The following is a 20,441-nucleotide window of genomic DNA, read 5'->3' as shown; positions in this document are numbered from 1 at the left end:
TATGATTTTGTTAACAATTGACATGACAAGAGCAATACTTAGGAACAAGGAGAGAAAGAGCATAACTCATGTATATAGAATACCCCCCAACTAGCTTCCTGTTTTACCAAGCCCAAGCCATGAAAGTAGATGTCATAGATTGGTTTGTTCAATTTCAACAACCGGTTTTCTTCTCAGTTTTATGCAAGTCCCATGAACTGGGTCCTAGAACTTACACCAAGAAGCAACAAAAGATGCTAACCAGTGTGAAAACAGAATCTTGATTTGCCATTAAACAAACTGGAGCAATTCTGTTATCTATACTATCAAAGCAGGTACACGGAGGCTCATGTATTAACAATCATGTATTAACAATGTATTACATATATAGTTTCATATGCAATGACAAATAGGTGAGAGAAAGATTTGTATACAGCTTTCGATTTTTATTTTTATTTTGAGAGAGAGAATGAGCATGTATGAGCAAGAGAGGGACAAGGGGGGGCAGAGAGAGAGAGAGAGAGAGAGAGAGAGAGAGAATCTTAACTAGGTTCAAAGCCCAGCATGGAGCCCATTGTGGAGCTCAATCTCAACACCATGAGACCCATTACTGGACCCATACCTTAAACCACTTATAAAAGTTAACTCAAAATGGATCACAGGGGTTTAGTCAGTTAAGCAGTCAAGTGTGCATCTCTTGATTTGGGCTCTGGTCATGATCTCACAGTCGTGAAATGGAACCCCATGACTGGCTCCACACTGACAGTGCAGAGCCTGCTTGGGATTCTCTCTCTCCCTCCCTCTGCCCCTTCCCTGCTTTTGTGCATACATGTGTGTGCACTCTCTCTTTCTCTCTCTCTCTCAAAATAAATAAATAAACTTAAAAAAAATGGATTATAGGCTTAAATGTAATCCCTGAAACCATGAAACTCTGGAAGAAAACATAGGGACAAAGTTCTTAACATGAGTACTGGTAATGATTTTTCAGATATGACATCTAAAGCGCAAGCCACAAAATCAAAAGAAACTACCAAGAAAGTGAAAAAGATAACCTATGAAATGGAGGGGGGGGGAATTTGCAAACCATAGATTTGGTAAGGAGTTAATATCCAAAATATATAAAGAACTCATACAACTCAATAGAAAGCAAGGAAGAAGGAAAGAAAGATAGAAAGAGTGGGCAAAGGATCTGTATGGACATTTTTCCAAAGAAGATATATGAAAGGTCAACAGGCACATGAAAAGATGCTCAACATCACTAGTCATTAGGGAAATGCAAATCAAAACCACAGTGACATTACCTCATGCCCGTTAGAATGTCCATCATCAAAAACACCAGAGATAACAAATGCTGGCGTGGATGTGGCAAAAGGGAACTCTTGTGCACTACTGGTGGGATGTCAGTCACTAAGGAAAACAGTATGGAGGTTCCTCAAAACTCCTAAAAATAACATATGATACAGCAATTCCACTTCTGGAAATATTCAAAGGAAACAAAAACATTAACAAAAAGATCTGTGCATCCCCACATTGACAGCACCATTATTTACAATAGCCAAGACATGGAGACAACCTTAGTGTCCATCAATGGACAAGTGAATAAAGAAGTTGTGGTATATATACACAATGTAATATTATTTAGCCATAAAACAGGGAAATCCTACCATTTGCAAGAACATGGATGGACCTTGAAGGCATTTTGCTAACTGAAATAAGCCAGACAGAGGAAGACAAATACTGTACAATCTCACTTAAATGTGGAATCTAAAAAAAGAAAAAAAGAGATTAGACTTACCAGAGGTGGATTGTTGGGAAAGGGAGAATTGGAAGAAGGTGGTCAAAAAGTACTAGCTTCTAGTTACAAGATAAATAAGCACTAGGGATGTAATGTACATGATGACCACAGTTAACACTGTTGTACAATATACAGGAAAGTTCCCATGAGAATAGATCGATCCTAACAGTTCTCATCACAAGAATTTTTTTTCCTTTTTTCTTTTCTTCTTTCTTTTTATTGTACCTATATAAGAAAGTAGACATTAGCTGAACCTATTTTAATCATTTCATAATCTATATAAATCAAACCATCATGGTGCATACCTTAAACTTTTCTCAAACTGGGCAGGAAGGGGGAAGTATGGGAAGTATGGATAAAGAATAGAAAAAAAGTATGTTCAGTGGGTATTTATTGATGCCTCAAGGTAACAAGAATTTAAATCTTGTGAAGGGTCTTGTTAACACTCCCAGTCAACATTTCTCTTTCCCTGGGTTGGCATTAATTTAACTTCCACAAAGGAAAAATAAACCAAGAGTCTGTATACCCATGTATGGTATCAGGAGGAATCCAGAGATTTTCCAAAGGCTACAGTGCGATCAGAGGTTGCCTGATGAACAGGATGAGCAGAGGAAGAGCATCACATCCAGCAGGGGATATGGAACATGAGTATAACTAAAGAAAACTTAGTTACAATGAGGAGTTGCTCTGAAGCTCAGATATAGCTAATATTTTCACACCGATGAGGCAGAATCTACAACTGCAATCAAATGCATTTAGAACGTTCAGGGAAATGTAACAGTCATAGAAACTTGTTCTGATACATTTTTTTTTCCATCAATGGCATTCTCTTGTTTTACTATCCTAATTAAAATGTGAAATTAACTCTATTTTGTAAAACTAAGATTTGTAAGCCACAGAATTTAGGTTTAAAAAAAAAATCATAATCCTTAGCTCCAGAAAATATATCAGGATATATCCTAACACTTTAAGTAATGAGTGCAAATGCATCCCTTCTACAACTCAAGTTTTTCCCCAGAGGATTTTTGAATGGATATTAGGTATATTTTATATGAAAACACTTTTAAACCTTTGTGTTATATCTCTAAACTTTCCTAGCATTTCCAAGCAGTTGTACAGGTTTGGTCAGTTTTATAAACATAGATTTTTCTTTTCCATCTAATATTGTCTTTTTTGAAGGATCTGAGTTTAAAGCTTCATAAAAGCTCTTTGGGCAAATTAGGTAGATCAAAATCGTTCGTCTCTGTCACTGGGGAAAGGGAAAAATTCTTCCCAGAGAATTCATGTTGCAATAGCTGTGTGCTAAATGCATCTGACTGAATTAAAACAAGTAAACAAAACAGGAAGACAGGGTCCAAACATCTAAATATGATTAAAAGGACATGTTGGGAGATGCTTGCATCTAGAATAGTTTCAGAAAAGCTTAATGTATCAGAGGAAAAAAGGGGAAGGGGGCAGGTATTATGGTGACTGTATTAGTCACTGTTCTCCAGAAACACAGAACAGTAGGTGTAGAAGAGGTATAGGAAGTGTGTGTATGAGAGAGACAGACAGAAACAGAGTATTGGTTCACACAGTTGTAGAGCTGGCAAATTTGAAATCTGCAGGGTAGGCCAGCAAGTGGGCAACTGAGGCAGGTTTTTATGTTGCAGTCTGAGTTAGAATTGCTTCTTCTCGGGGAAACCTGTCATTGCTCTTAAGACCTTCAACTGATTGGATGAAAGCCACACCCACATTCCGTTTTACTTAAATTCAACTGATTGTAAACATTGATCACAGCGAAAGAATACCTTCACAGCAATGTCTAGACTAGTGTTTGTCAAAAATACTGGGCATCATCTTTTTTGTTGACACGTAAAATTAACTTACATCACAGTAACAGTTTTGCCAAAAACTTTATTTATTGATTGATTGATTTACTTATTTACTTACTTACTTACTTATTTATTTCAATAAGTATTCAATGGGACACCTGGGTGGCTCAGTCAATTAAGAGTCTGACTTCGGCTCAGGTCATGATCTCACAGTTGGTGAGTTTAAGCCCACATCGGGCTCTGTGCTGACAGCCCAAAGCCTGGAGCTTGCTTCAGATTCTGTCTCCTTCTCTCTCTGTCCCTCCCCTGCTTGTGTTCTCTCTCTCTCAAAAATAAATAAATAAACATTTTAAAAATAAACAAATAAATTCAAGTTAATTAGCTTACTATTGGCTTCAGTATACTATTGGCTTCAGGAGTAGAACCCACTGAATCATCACTTATATATGACACCCAGTACTCATCCCAACAAATGCCCTCCTCAATCCTCATCACCCATTAGCCCATCCCCCCACCTACCACCCCTCCAGCAACCTCAGTTTATTTTCTATCTTTAAGAGTCTTTTATGGTTTGCCTCCCTCTCTGTTTTTATCTTATTTTTCCTTCCCTTCCCCTATGTTCATCTGTTTTCTTTCTTAAATTCCAGGTATGAGTGAAATCATATGACATTTGTCTTTCTCTGACTGCCATATTTCATTTAGCATAATACACTCTAGTTGCATCCACATTGTTGCAAATATCAAGATTTCATTCTTATTGATGGCTGAATAATATTCCAGTGTGTGTGTGTGTGTGTGTGTGTGTGTGTGCGTGTGTGTGTGTGTGTGTATAAAACCATAGATAGATATAGATAGATATAGATATAGGCAGATATACCACATCTTCTTTATCCATTCATCAGTCAATGGACATTTGGGCTCTTTCCATACTTTGGCTATTGTTGATAGTGCTGCTATAAACATTAAGGTACATGTTGGGTTGCTCTCCTCTTGAAGCAGACTACAGATCCGCCTTCAGCACCACTGGAATCTCGTGCACGTGCTGCATGAGAAAAGCAGCCACATGTGTCTTAAGAAGTGTTTCTCCTCTGTTCCCTAGTGATACTTATTCCCAGTCTGTTGTGTCAGCCAGTATTAATATATAGAAAGAAATCCAGAATCTGGAAAATTATGGAAATAATTTTGGAAAGGATAATCTTGATAGAAATAGCATATTTTGATCCTTGATTCATGACTTCTGCCTGGGCCTGCCTAGGAAAACCAAAAGTCCATGTAGTCTAATATAACTGTGGAAAATCATGCTGGGCAAAGGACCTTGGCTTAAGGGGCCATCATATTTTTGTTCTATGGTTGGTGCCATAAAATTCATATGCTCTGAGTTGGAAAATATTTCCTTTCCTTATAAACCCCAAGGAACACTTTTTAAAAGAAATTATATGCCTTAAAGATTGAGTTTTCATCTTATTATTTTAAAAAGAGTGAAATTGTAAAAACTATTATCAGTATCATTATTATGCCCACTTAGAATCATAGACCTGAAGACCGAAAATGACCTCAGAGTTTGTACCCATTTTTATGTTTCAGCATGTTCGGTGAAAGACATGGGGGTAAAGCATTACCTTGAAATTGTTTTGTAAACTTCAAGGGAGCTACTAGATTGGATTCCCTTTGATATAGTCCAGGCAAAGAATAAACTGAGAAGCCTCTTTTTAGATGCTGCTTATGGAATCACCATTCCTTACGTTTTAAATTTTTTAAATATAGTGTATACAAATACTAACTAGTCTTCTAGAAGCTGGAAAGAGTTCATGTAAACACAAAGATGAAGTGGAAATCCAGGAGAGGCAGATATACAGGAAAGACAGGATGAAGGAAACAGAGAAAGGCTTTGACAAAGCAAACACACACACACACACACACACACACGCACGCACACACACACACACATCTGTGTGTGTTAAACCTCACCCACAACATTTCTTTTCACAGTTGAGTATCTCCTGACCATTATATATAATAGGAGCCAATGTCAAATTATGCAACAGCATAATTCAGAAAGCATATAATCCAAAGTCTTCAAAACAAATTTTGTCTTCATAAAGTATATCTCAAGTGATTGTTACACTGAATTTCCCTTACCATTACTACAGCAATGGGTTTAGTCTGTCACTGACCTATTAGCTATGACCTATTCTGCCATTTTTTATTCTGTGAATCTATAGCCTCATTCAATATGATGTGTAACAGAGCCACTGCCATTTTCCATAAAGGTCTATAAGATTTATGTATTTGGCATTTGATTGCTTTAGTGGAACCTACTGGGACCATTTATAGCTTGTGCTATAAAAAAAAAAAGGCACTTTTATTTCTAGAAAATAAATACTTTACCCAAGAGTTTGTAAGTTGAGTGGAAGCTTTTCATTTATCTAGCAATTGTTGATTTGTGGTCTGGCAGAGAGGAATTGCTGACAAATTGAATGCTTCCCCTGGGAAAAAAAAAAGCTCAGCGTATATTCTTTGCCTGATAAGTACTTGCCAAGAATTAGGCTAATGACATCTGTTGGCTCTCTGGCTTGCCCATTTTTGTAAGGCCTGGACTAACAATGGAGATGACACAGAGCTAGGCTGCGGTTTACTTTACCTTCCAACCTTTCCTCCCTAATTATTGTCTTGTCAGACCTTAAGAAGAACTCTACCAGATGTCATTCCCCATTCATTTAGAGCTTAGTTAGATGGTTCCAAGGTTTGGCCAAACCCACTTACAAGGATATATGAATATACTTGGCTCTACATTCTGGGCTGTGATGAATAGAACGTTATTTTTATGTCTCTGCAGAGCTTCCTTTTGACCCTTTTTTCACTGACTCCTCCTTTCCCAACACTTCCAAATCAAATTGCTCTTGAAACACTCTTCTATCTCCTTTGGGCTGACTGCAGGCATAAGCTGAGATGGGGATGTGACATTTGTCTCTTTCTTTGTAGGAGAATAAGTGATTCTGGTTTTCAAACCCACTATTTCAGAGCTGCTTTTAGCTGACACTAGAGTAGCCACCCTGGGGGATGTGTCCTGTGTTGAACACCTATAAAAAACTGTAGGGACTTGGTTTGGTTGGAATCACATCTTCCTAAGGTATAGAGTGTATTATGGCTTTTCAGGAAATATTACTTTCATTACATATACATAACAATTTTTATTATACTATCTCATTTCTTTTTTTTTTCTGTTGGGTTGTGGGGAAGGAGAGAAATGCTAAGCTACAAAGCAAATAAAACTGTGGAATCATTCTTAAGAAAATGAAAACACATATATAAAAGCCATCCATTTCTTGAGAATTCAGTATAACCACCACAATGTTAGTATTGCACTTGAAAGCAATGTAAGCAACATGTCAAAGAGCAAAGTGGCCCAATTTAACTAGTACTTGGAAGTCCTTGCAAGCTCCTAGCATTAGTTCATTTATTTCTGTCCACTTTAAAAAAAAAAAAGTGCTATTAAAAAAAAGCTTAGCATACCATCACAGCTATTTTATTTTTTGTTTATTTATTTATTTATTTATTTATTTATGTTTATGTTTTCATTAATTCATAAAATGTTGATTTATTTAAATATAATTTATCATCAAGTTAGCTAACATACAGTGTATACAGTGTGCTCTTGGCTTCAGGAGTAGATTCCCACGATACATCACTTACATACAACACCCAGTGCTCATCCCAACAATTGTTCTTCTCAATGTCCATCACCCATTTTCCCCTCCTCCCCACCTTCCCCCCCATCAGCCCTCAGTTTGTTCTCTGTATTTAATAGTCTCTTATGGTTTACTTCCCTCTCTGTTTGAAACTATTTTTTTCTCCTTCCCTTCCCCCATGGTCTTCTGTTAAGTTTCTCAGATTCCACATATGAGTGAAAACATGGTATCTGTCTTTCTCTGACTTCACTCAGCATAATACCCTCCAGTTCCATCCATGTTATTACAAATGGCAAGATTTCATTCTTTCCCATTGCCCAGTAGTATTCCATTGTGTGTGTGTGTGTGTGTGTGTGTATGTATATGTATATGTATATGTATATGTATATGTACATGTATATGTATATGTATATATGTATATGTATAGGTATATATCACATCTTCTTTATCCATTATCAGTTATTACAGACATTTCAAAGAGAAGACGTTACTTTTGCATGGTGTCTGGCTGCATCAATTACTGAGATAAAGAACAAAGTATTCAGCCATGCCTTATACTATCTCATTTCTAATGCCAATCAAGCACAAACCTATATGTCCAGTGTTATGTGATCAGTTTCTAGAACATGAGCAGAACACTGGACTATGGGGGGGGGGGGGGGGGAGTTAAATAATATATACTATGGAAATGTAAAAGAATATTTTTTTAATTTTTTAATGTTTTATTATTTATTTTTGAGAGTAAGTGAAACAGAACACGAGCAGGGTGGGGCAGAAAGAGAGAGAAACACAGAATCTAAAGCAGGATCCAGGCTCTAAGCTGTCAGCACAGAGCCCGTTGAAGGGCTCAAACTCACAGACCACAAGATCATGACCTGAGCCAAAATCGGATGCTCAACCGATAGATAAGCCACCCAAGTGCCTCTGTGAAAGAGTATTTTTATTATTTTTTTTAAAGATGTCTCTAGAACTAGACCCTCAAGTTTAAAGATCAGTTCACAGCCTGTGCACACAGTATTTTGCAGAAGTAGTTCTAAGCTAAGAGGATAACAACCTGGATTGCAGGTTCTGACTCTCTTTCTAACTAGAATAAAACCACAGGTCCATGCTATGATATCACTACATTTTTTAAAAACCATTATCTACATTTTTATGAAGCAAGGTAATATATTTACAAACTGCACCTAGGTCAAATTATTGGCAGTGCTCATTCTATTCTTTAAATCTATGTTTAGGTCAGTTTTTCTCCAGGAGGCAGTCAGTCATTCAACAAGTATTTATTGAGCCCTGTAATTTCTAGGATCTTTGCCAAGGGCTAGGAACTCCATAATGAAAATAAGCTACTGATATGGAAAGAGAACCAGACGTAGAGACAATTCACTCAAGTACTAGCAAGGAGATATGTTCATGAGTGACAGAGATGAGCCATCACCCAGGGAAGTTTTTCCAAGGAGCAATGTTCAAACTGGGCCTTGAAGGATGACTAAGAATTTTTAGCTTCACCGTTAGCTTCACAAACTGCACATAACTTAGAATAAGCCAACTCATAGGCTCCAAAGGCAGCAAGAGAGGTAGGAGATGACGGGAGGTGGGGAGCCATGGTGGAAAGAATCCAGACCATGGAGGGCTTTGCATACTTTTAGATTTATTGACTAGCTATGTGACCTTGAGTGAGGCACAATTACTGAACTATATATAGGCACTTCACTTGTCAAATGTCATGTATGCCCGTCCCTGTATTCAAGGTGGTGGTAAGCATTGGATTTTCACATGAGATCTCAGATATGAAAGGACTCAGTTGTAATATACCAGTGGGGTTAAGATCACACCTCTGGATGTGCCAGTGCACCTCTGTACCCAGATAGTTGGTGTGCCTTCCCAAGAACTCATCCTCCTCACATGTGGATAAACCTCCTGAGAGCTTAAAGTTTGCATTTGATTTATCAAGTTGCACCAACTTATGCTGAGTAATACTATTTTTCCAAACTGGGACATAATAAGTTAATATGTTTTCTTTATTGCTGTGACCATGCCACCTACCAAGGGGGACAGAAAGAATTAGGGAATGATAAACCTGGAAGGAACTCAGAAAGGTTTTATTTTTTTTTTCAATATATGAAATTTATTGCCAAATTGGTTTCCATACAACACCCAGTGCTCATCCCAAAAGGTGCCCTCCTCAATACCCATCACCCACCCTCCCCTCCCTCCCACCCCCCATCAACCCTCAGTTTATTCTCAGTTTTTAAGAGTCTCTTATGCTTTGGCTCTCTCCCACTTTAACCTCTTTTTTTTTTCCTTCCCCTCCCCCATGGGTTTCTGTTAAGTTTCTCAGGATCCCCATAAGAGTGAAAACATATGGTATCTGTCTTTCTCTGTATGGCTTATTTCACTTAGCATAACACTCTCCAGTTCCATCCACGTTGCTACAAAGGGCCATATTTCGTTCTTTCTCATTGCCCTGTAGTACTCCATTGTGTATATAAACCACAATTTCTTTATCCATTCATCAGTTGATGGACATTTAGGCTCTTTCCATAGTTTGGCTATTGTTGAGAGTGCTGCTATAAACATTGGGGTACAAGTGCCCCTATGCATCAGTACTCCTGTATCCCTTGGATAAATTCCTAGCAGTGCTATTGCTGGGTCATAGGGTAGGTCTATTTTTAATTTTCTGAGGAACCACCACACTGTTTTCCAGAGCGGCTGCACCAGTTTGCATTCCCACCAACAGTGCAAGAGGGTTCCCGTTTCTCCACATCCTCTCCAGCATCTATAGTCTCCTGATTTGTTCATTTTGGCCACTCTGACTGGCGTGAGGTGATATCTGAGTGTGGTTTTGATTTGTATTTCCCTGATGAGGAGCGACGTTGAGCATCTTTTCATGTGCCTGTTGGCCATCCGGATGTCTTCTTTAGAGAAGTGTCTATTCATGTTTTCTGCCCATTTCTTCACTGGGTTATTTGTTTTTCGGGTGTGGAGTTTGGTGAGCTCTTTATAGATTTTGGATACTAGCCCTTTGTCCAATATGTCATTTGCAAATATCTTTTCCCATTCCGTTGGTTGCCTTTTAGTTTTGTTGGTTGTTTCCTTTGCTGTGCAGAAGCTTTTTATCTTCATAAAGTCCCAGTAATTCATTTTTGCTTTTAATTCCCTTGCATTTGGGGATGTGTTGAGTAAGGGATTGCTACGGCTGAGGTCAGAGAGGTCTTTTCCTGCTTTCTCCTCTAGGGTTTTGATGGTTTCCTGTCTCACATTCAGGTCCTTTATCCATTTTGAGTTTATTTTTGTGAATGGTGTGAGAAAGTGGTCTAGTTTCAACCTTCTGCATGTTGCTGTCCAGTTCTCCCAGCACCATTTGTTAAAGAGACTGTCTTTTTTCCATTGGATGTTCTTTCCTGCTTTGTCAAAGATGAGTTGGCCATATGTTTGTGGGTCTAGTTCTGGGGTTTCTATTCTATTCCATTGGTCTATGTGTCTGTTTTTGTGCCAATACCATGCTGTCTTGATGATGACAGCTTTGTAGTAGAGGCTAAAGTCTGGGATTGTGATACCTCCTGCTTTGGTCTTCTTCTTCTTCGAAATTACTTTGGTTATTCGGGGCCTTTTGTGGTTCCATATGAATTTTAGGATTGCTTGTTCTAGCTTCGAGAAGAATGCTGGTGCAATTTTGATTGGGATTGCATTGACTGTGTAGATAGCTTTGGGTAGTATTGACATTTTGACAATATTTATTCTTCCAATCCATGAGCAGGGAATGTCTTTCCATTTCTCTATATCTTCTTCAATTACCTTCATAAGCTTTCTATAGTTTTCAGCATACAGATCTTTTACATCTTTGGTTAGATTTATTCCTATGTATTTTATGCTTCTTGGTGCAATTGTGAATGGGATCAGTTTCTTTATTTGTCTTTCTGTTGCTTCATTGTTAGTGTATAAGAATGCAACTGATTTCTGTACATTGATTTTGTATCCTGCAACTTTGCTGAATTCATGTATCAGTTCTAGCAGACTTTTGGTGGAGTCTATCGGATTTTCCATATATAGTATCATGTCATCTGCAAAAAGTGAAAGCTTGACTTCATCTTTGCCAATTTTGATGCCTTTGATTTCCTTTTGTTGTCTGATTGCCGATGCTAGAACTTCCAACACTATGTTAAACAACAGCGGTGAGAGTGGGCATCCCTGTCATGTTCCTGATCTCAGGGAAAAAGGTCTCAGTTTTTCCCCATTGAGGATGATGTTAGCTGTGGGCTTTTCATAAATGGCTTTTATGATGTTTAAGTATGTTCCTTCTATCCCGACTTTCTCCAGGGTTTTTATTAAGAAAGGTGCTGAATTTTGTCAAAAGCCTTTTCTGCGTCGATTGACAGGATCATATGGTTCTTATCTTTTCTTTTATTAATGTGATGTATCACGTTGATTGATTTGTGAATGTTGAACCAGCCCTGCATCCCAGGAATGAATACCACTTGATCATGGTGAATAATTCCTTTTATATGCTGTTGAATTTGATTTGCTAGTATCTTATTGAGAATTTTTGCATCCATATTCATCAGGGATATTGGCCTGTAGTTCTCTTTTTTTACTGGGTCTCTGTCTGCTTTAGGAATCAAAGTAATACTGGCTTCATAGAATGAGTCTGGAAGTTTTCCTTCCCTTTCTATTTTTTGGAATAGCTTGAGAAGGATAGGTATTATCTCTGCTTTAAACGTCTGGTAGAACTCCCCTGGGAAGCCATCTGGTCCTGGACTCTTATTTGTTGGGAGATTTTTGATAACCGATTCAATTTCTTCGCTCGTTATGGGTCTGTTCAAGCTTTCTATTTCCTCCTGATTTATTGAGTTTTGGAAGAGTGTGGGTGTTTAGGAATTTGTCCATTTCTTCCAGATTGTCCAATTTGTTGGCATATAATTTTTCATAGTATTCCCTGATAATTGTTTGTATCTCTGAGGGATTGGTCGTAATAATTCCATTTTCATTCATGATTTTATCTATTTGGGTCATCTCCCTTTTCTTTTTGAGAAGCCTGGCTAGAGGTTTGTCAATTTTGTTTATTTTTCAAAAAACCAACTCTTGGTTTCGTTAATCTGCTCCACAGTTTTTTTAGATTCTATATTGTTTATTTCTGCTCTGATCTTTATTATTTCTCTTCTTCTGCTGGGTTTAGGCTGCCTTTGCTGTTCTACTTCTATTTCCTTTAGGTGTGCTGTTAGATTTTGTATTTGGGATTTTTCTTGTTTCTTGAGATAGACCTGGATTGCAATGTATTTTCCTCTCAGGACTGCCTTCTCTGCGTCCCAAAGCGTTTGGATGGTTGTATTTTCATTTTCGTTTGTTTCCATATATTTTTTAATTTCTTCTCTAATTGCCTGGTTGACCCACTCATTCTTTAGTAGGGTGTTCTTTAACCTCCATGCTTTTGGAGGTTTTCCAGACTTTTTCCTGTGGTTGATTTCAAGCTTCATGGCATTGTGGTCTGAAAGTATGCATGGTATGATTTCAATTCTTGTATACTTATGAAGGGCTGTTTTGTGACCCAGTATATGATCTATCTTGGAGAATGTTCCATGTGCACTCGAGAAGAAAGTATATTCTGTTGCTTTGGGATGCAGAGTTCTAAATATATCTGTCAAGTCCATCTGATCCAATGTATCATTCAGGGCCCTTGTTTCTTTATTGACTGTGTGTCTAGATGATCTATCCATTTCTGTAAGTGGGGTGTTAAAGTCCCCTGCAATGACCACATTTTTATCAATAAGGTTGCTTATGTTTATGAGTAATTGTTTTACATATTTGGGGGCTCCGGTATTCGGTGCATAGACATTTATAACTGTTAGCTCTTCCTGATGGATAGACCCTGTAATTATTATATAATGCCCTTCTTCATCTCTTGTTACAGCCTTTAATTTAAAGTCTAGTTTGTCTGATATGAGTATGGCTACTCCAGCTTTCTTTTGGCTTCCAGTAGCATGATAAATAGTTCTCCATCCCCTCACTCTCAATCTAAAGGTGTCCTCAGGTCTAAAATGAGTCTCTTGTAGACAGCAAATAGATGGGTCTTGTTTTTTTATCCATTCTGATACCCTATGTCTTTTTGTTGGTGCATTTAGTCCATTTACATTCAGTGTTATTATAGAAAGATACGGGTTTAGAGTCATTGTGATGTCTGTATGTTTTATGCTTGTAGCGATGTCTCTGGTACTTTGTCTCACAGGATCCCCCTTAGGATCTCTTGTAGGGCTGGTTTAGTGGTGACGAATTCTTTCAGTTTTTGTTTGGGAAGACCTTTATCTCTCCTTCTATTCTAAATGACAGACTTGCTGGATAAAGGATTCTCGGCTGCATATTTTTTCTGTTTAGCACACTGAAGATCTCCTGCCATTCCTTTCTGGCCTGCCAAGTTTCAAAAGAGAGATCAGTCACGAGTCTTATAGGTCTCCCTTTATAAGTTAGGGCACGTTTATCCCTTGCTGCTTTCAGAATTTTCTCTTTATCCTTGTATTTTGTCAGTTTCACTATGATATGTCGTGCAGAAGATCGATTCAAGTTACATCTGAAGGGAGATCTCTGTGCCTCTTGGATTTCAATGCCTTTTTCCTTCCCCAGTTCAGGGAAGTTCTCAGCTATTATTTCTTCAAGTACACCTTCAGCACCTTTCCCTCTCTCTTCCTCCTCTGGGATACCAATTATGCGTATATTATTTCTTTTTAGTGTATCACTTAGTTCTCTAATTTTCCCCTCATACTCCTGGATTTTTTTATCTCTCTTTTTCTCAGCTTCCTCTTTTTCCATAATTTTATCTTCTAGTTCACCTATTCTCTCCTCTGCCTCTTCAATCCGAGCCGTGGACGTTTCCGTTTTATTTTGCATCTCATTTAAAGCGGTTTTCAGCTCCTCCTGACTGTTCCTTAGTCCCTTGATCTCTGTAGCAAGAGATTCTCTGCTGTCTTCTATACTGTTTTCAAGCCCAGCGATTAATTTTATGACTATTATTCTAAATTCATTTTCTGTTATATCATTTAAATCCTTTTTGATCAGTTCATTAGCTGTTGTTATTTCCTGGAGATTCTTCTGAGGGGAATTCTTCCGTTTGGTCATTTTAGATAGTCCCTGGAGTGGTGCAGACCTGCAGGGCACTTCCCCTGTGCTGTGGTGTATAACTGGAGTTGGTGGGCAGGGCCGCAGTCAGACCTGATGTCTGCCCCCAGCCCACCGCTGGGGCTGCAGTCAGACTGGTGTGTGCCTTCTCTTCCCCTCTCCTAGGGGCGGGATTCACTGTGGGGTGGCGTGGCCCATCTGGGCTACTGCACACTGCCAGGCTTGTGGTGCTGGGGATCTGGCGTATTAGCTGGGGTGGGTAGGCAAGGTGCACGGGGGCAGGAGGGGCAGGCTTAGCTTGCTTCTCCTTAGGTGATCCACTTCAGGAGGGGCCCTGTGGCAGTGGAAGGGAGTCAGACCCTCTGCCAGAGGTTTGGCTCTGCAGAAGCACAGCGTTGGTTGTTTAGGCAGAGCGAGCAAGTTCCCTGGCAGGAACCGGTTCCCTTTGGGATTTTGGCTGGGGGATGGGTGAGGGAGATGGCGCTGGTGAGTGCCTTTGTTCCCCGCCAAACTGAGCTCTGTCATCCCGTCCCGGGGCTCAGCAACTCTCCCTCCTGTTGTCCTCCAGCCTTCCCGCTCTTCGAGCAGAGCTGTTAACTTACAACCTCCCAGATGCTAAGTCCCGCTTGCTGTCACAACACACTCTGTCTGGCCCCTCAGCTTTTGCAAGCCAGACTCAGGTGCTCTGCTTGGCCGGCAGGCCACCCCTCCGCCCCGGCTCCCTCCCGCCAGTCCATGCAGCGCGCACCGCCTCGCCGTCCTTCCTACCCTCTTCCGTGGGCCTCTCGTCTGCGCTTGACTCCGGAGACTCCGTTCTGCTAATCCTCTGGCGGTTTTCTGGGTTATTTAGGCAAGTGTAGGTGAAATCTAAGTGATCAGCAGGACGCGCGGTGAGCCCAGCGTCCTCCTATGCCGCCACCTTCCTACTGATCAGAAAGGTTTTAATTCCATCCCTCTTTGGAGAGAAAGAACAATGAGGTTCTGAGAAAGACCCTCTTGCTTTCTCTGGCTCTATCTAGATGGTATCCAAAAATGAGAATGATTGTTCTGATCTCCAAAGAGGAATTTGCTGTATGTATTGCATTGGTCTGCATTGCATTGCATAATATTACATTATATTACATTACATTACATTACATTACATTACATTACATTACATTTACATTCTCTGGAAGGAAGAGTTTGCTTCAACATCCTCCTTGAATCCTGTAGAGTCTTGAGAAGGAAGAAGGCACAATGTTTTCTCCCTTTCAGTTATGCCATGTGGAGCCCCAACTCCCAAAGAGAAATGGCCATTGCATGTGATCATGCAATTGGTGTATTTTTTCTTTCCTTCTAGTTGGAAACTTCTGCTAATACAGTCTCATCCTTTTTTTAATATTCTAAAGTCTTGCTTTGAGAGTACTTCGGGTAGTTTTGTTTTGTGTCAAGGGCAGGATGTGGTGCCCCTATTGAGGCATGCAAAACAATCGAAGAAAAGCTTCTGGTCTTTACTTTTTCCCCCTGCTTCCACTGCAGTAATATTGAAGAACTCTATTTTAAGAAGACGAGAAAGGGCACAGATAACTTGTATTGTCATACATAGCAATAACATGTTGGGTTTTTATTCTTCAAAATGGAGAGCCAAATATATCATCAAGACAGTTTGGGGACATCTTCAAAAAGAATACCAAACACCTCTGTCACACTGCATTACACCTGCCGCCCCTGTAGCCCCTCCCACCTGGCGGTGAACACAAAGATCTCTTCCTCTATCACCTGCCCACACATTTCTAAAGACTGCATAAGTGAATATAGAAACACGGTCTGGGAAGTAACATTGCTGTAGCTTAGAAGAACACAATGAGAGAAATGACTATAGATAGCTCATCTGTTTGCTTTTTAGTTTTCCCCTCCTTTTCTGAAAAACCTGATTTGCACAAAACAACCTGTTGTTCCTCAAGAAGAGGATGGACATGCACCTGTGTGTTGGGGACTCCAAAAGGAGGGCCACCTCTCCTCCCCTGCTTTGGGTCATGGGTGGTCACACCCTGAATCATTGAAGGAAGAATCAGGCAGGCCCATGGAATTACTGAATAGAAGTGAATTATGCAAAAGAAAAGAGGGTGGAATAATATCCTTGTGCAGGAAGGGGATGTGGCATATCTCACCCAACAAAGAACATGGTTTTAAATTGCTACTCACAACTCCAGGAACACTGGAGACAGCTAGGGAAAGAAAATGGAAGTTGGTCTGACATGCAATTTGACTTTTTCTCTTACCTAATTTTGTTAATTCTTCCATCTCAAGTTACTTTCTTTTCCCTGAAATTATACCTCTACTGGGGAAGAATACATTATATTTATTATAGTTCTATTCTGTAGACATGCAACTTAGCTATACGCATCAAGCCTCAAACACATTTCATCACAATGAGGCACTGTGAAGCATTTTCCAAAGAAAAATGGTATTAACTGACACTACGTGAAAATTGATAGTGATAGGTATTATGATGAGGTGGTGCTTATGGAAGTCAGATACATTTTAAAGTTGGTGGCTGTAGAAGTTAAATGCTTATGACAATGAAGCTATTTGAAAATGTCATGGAGTATTAAAAAACATGAGTATGATATTAGATTTTCATTGGGTAATTATTAAACATTTGAGATCAAATATCCTATTCAATTAAATCTTTTTTCAGGCTCAAGGCCATAAGCCATTAACATTTGACAATGACTGCTACCTTATCATTTAGTACTTGATTTGACTCATTTGAGAGTCAGCATTTATTTGTTTTTTGTTTTTATTTTTTTCTCAACATGGAATGCTTCATGAATTTCTATGTCATCCTCACACAGGGCCATGCTAATGTTCTCTGTATTGTTCCAAATTTAGTATATTTAGTATATGTGCTGCCAAAGCAAGCATGAGAGTCAGCATTTATTTTAGATGTATTTTCAAAATTGTCTTTAGCAATACATAATCTATTTTTCATTTTAAGGTGTTTTCCAATCATTTCATTTGAAAAGAAGAGATTATATCAGAAACCAAAATTGGTACCTATGTTACATCAAAATTAGATCTTCCTGAATATAGTATTTGGGTAAAACACTTAGGATATATTTCCTTTTAAAAAAAAACTCAATGGGAGATAATTATGAAAATGTAAATGCATTATGCCTTTCAATTCAAGAAGCTTGAAATTCTGCAGTTTTTTTCTCCATTATTACTTCCAATTGCTTTCTAAGCCATTGCCATTCCAAAATTCACTTTTCTACTTCTCTTCACCTCACTGTGCACTCAGATCTTTTCCTCGTCCAGACTGGTCCTGTCAGTTCCTATTCCCTGACTCCTATCTCTTCCATCTTGTTTGTCTCTTATTTTTCTTCTTTCACATTGGCAGATTGCACACTTCCTAGCCCAGAGCTCCACATGTATCAGGCACTTGGGACATGTTGGTCCTGTTTACCCTCATCCTACATCCCCCATTATGAGCTTATATGTTCTGTTTAGAACATTAGAGCATTAATTTTGTTCTACATAGTTCTTTTCTTAATAATTCATTCTCCTGACTCATGAAGGGGGGAAAAGGAACTTAATAATAATAGCTCAAACCATAAAAATGACGTGCCCACACTTCCCCACCTACATGGTCTCTCCCATCCAGTGCCTCCTGTGCCCCTGTCTACCACAGTCTTACAGATGGGGGAGCAGGGATGGAGGCACCTGCCTATGGCACAGAGATCACGTGTGGGAGGGCTGCCTCTGGTCTTCCCAGACCTGATGCTTCCATTTCAATAGCTGCCCAGGAAAAAAGTGTGATGGTTAATCAGATTCCATGAATATCGCTCTTGTCCCCAACTTTAAACTCTGATTTGTCCACAGGAATAATAGTTTTAATGTCCTTGATATTGTATCCTTCTGATTTTCCTCAGATTAACTTAGATTCAGGCTACCTTCTGAAGTCAACAGGGAATGTTTGATTATCAATGTCAAATTCAAATCCAAAATGTTTCATTTATCATTCTCCCAAAATAGGAGTATGAAATATAGGAACATTTAAAAAAATTTTTTTAACATTTATTTATTTTTGAGAGACAGAGAGAAGCAGAGCATGAGCAGGGGAGGGGGAGAGAGAGAGAGATACAGAATCTGAAGCAGGCTCCAGGCTCTGAGCTGTTTGTTATCACAGAGCCTGATGCGGGGCTCGAACTCAAGAACTGCAAGATCATGACCTGAGCTGAAGTCGGACACTCAACTGACTGAGCCACCCAGGTGCCCCAATAGGAACATTTTTTATCAGAGATGCAGTAACATCCTTTAATTTCATCTGCACCAGTGGTTCTCAATGAAAGATTATTTTTCTCCCTAGGGGACATTTGGCAATGTCTAGAGACTTTTTTTTTTTTTATTGTTACAATTGGAGGATAGGGGTAGGTGAGAGACTGCTGTCGGTTTCTAGTAGGAAGAGGTCAAGGATACTGCTAAACATCCTACAATCCAAAGGACAGCCCCTCACAACAAAGAATTATCCAGCCTAAATGTCAATAGTATTGAGGTTGAAAAATGCTGCCCTAGAGTATAACTAGATATGTAGCTGTTATCATTTGATATAGCAAATAACAAAGTATCATCCTTTGATAAGAAGATTATGGTTATGCTTGAAACTCTCCTTTTTTTTTTTTTTTTACTTCTGGATGGTAGTTTTATATCAGACTTACACAGTGGGATGAAACTAACTCAAAGGCTTCTTATTTTCCATTTTGTTACTTATTTTCCTTCACTGGCTCCCAAAGGCAACTGTCCCCAACGTTTAGTTCTTGATCTTCTTCTTTTTTTTTTTTTTACAGTTACTTCCTTATTGAAATACATAACATCATCTATGCAAAGTCTTTCATAAATTGGACTTTCATGCAATCCAACGTCTGCATTCTTATTCATTATACATTAAACCACCTCTCATTATTTGGGATGTAATTGTTAATGCATCAGCTGGCTGCCTGCCTGCTTCTGGGTCCAGGGGAAGAAGCTGCACCTGTGAAGAGTGCTACCAACTGAAGCCTGGGAGGGCACAGCTAAGGCCTAGGCAACCATCCTCTCTGGCCCCCACTGGAAAGGATCATAGTCACATCCCACACCTCCTCTCCTCCTCAGAATGCCCTGACTTCCAAAGCTAAGGGCCCTGTAACTGACCCTCACAGGTGGGACCTCCATCTTAGCAGGGGCTCCCTGGCCATTCCAACCACTTCCTCTTTCTTATATTCCAATCCCTTCTACCCCCCACTCCCAACCCTTTCCCCAGCAAGCGATGGTGCATAGCCAACCAATAGGAGAGACTAAGTCAGAGCCACACATGCAAGTCAAGGTGACTGGTAGAGACCAAGTCCTTTCCTCCACATTGCTTCTGGCTTGGCTCCTGTTTCAAAGTCCAGGGACCAACCGGTCTGAGAGTAGAAAAGGGCAATGCCTGAATCAGCTTCTTCAGGGCCCAGGATGTCTGATGTCAGGTGCTCAGCCAGGATCATACTACTCTAAAGACAGTGTCTAAGAGGCAGTGTCTGACAAAGTACAAAAATTGTATAATATAGGAGCATCTGGGTGGCTCAGTCAGTTAAGCATCTGACTCTTGATTTCGGCTTAGGTTATGATCTCACAGTTTCATGAGTTCTAGCTCCACATCGGGCTCCACCCTGACTCTTCAGAGCTTGCTTGGGATTCTCTCTCTCCTCTCTCTGTCCCTCCCCATCTTGGACTCTCTCTGTCTCTCTCAAATAAATAAACAAAAAAATTACAAAAATTGGGGTGCCTGGGGGGAGCCTGGGTGGCTCAGTCAGTTAAGCATCCGACTTCGGCTCAAGCTATGATCTCTCAGTCCTTGGGTTCCAGCCTTGCGTCAGGCTATGTGCTGACAGCTCGGAGCCTGGAGCCTGCTTTGGATTCTGTGTCTGTCTGTCTCTCCCCCGCTCGTACTCTACACATCTCTCTCTCTCTCTCTCTCTCTCTCTCTCTCAAAATCTCAAAAATAAATAACCATTAAAAATTTTTTTAAAAAACTGGGGCGCTTGGGTGGCTCAGTCGGTTGAC

At 39.6% G+C, this 20,441-nt stretch overlaps 1 protein-coding gene and 2 non-coding genes across 3 annotated transcripts in view; 1 reads left to right on the top strand and 2 right to left on the bottom strand.

Annotated features, from left to right (window-relative positions):
* The window catches only part of FREM3 (FRAS1 related extracellular matrix 3), a 91,193-nt gene that overhangs the window by 32,234 nt on the left and 38,518 nt on the right, over positions 1-20,441 (top strand). The window lies entirely within an intron of this gene.
* On the bottom strand, positions 7,709-7,828 carry LOC125924163 (small nucleolar RNA SNORA15). The gene has a single exon (XR_007458329.1). It is a non-coding gene; the product is annotated as a small nucleolar RNA SNORA15 (small nucleolar RNA).
* On the bottom strand, positions 17,171-17,276 carry LOC125924111 (U6 spliceosomal RNA). Its single transcript, XR_007458293.1, has one exon. It is a non-coding gene; the product is annotated as a U6 spliceosomal RNA (small nuclear RNA).

This window comes from Panthera uncia, chromosome B1 (assembly GCF_023721935.1).
Source record: "Panthera uncia isolate 11264 chromosome B1, Puncia_PCG_1.0, whole genome shotgun sequence".
In the NCBI taxonomy this organism is placed as follows: domain Eukaryota; kingdom Metazoa; phylum Chordata; class Mammalia; order Carnivora; family Felidae; genus Panthera; species Panthera uncia.
This window is presented reverse-complemented; position numbering and strand designations above follow the sequence as displayed.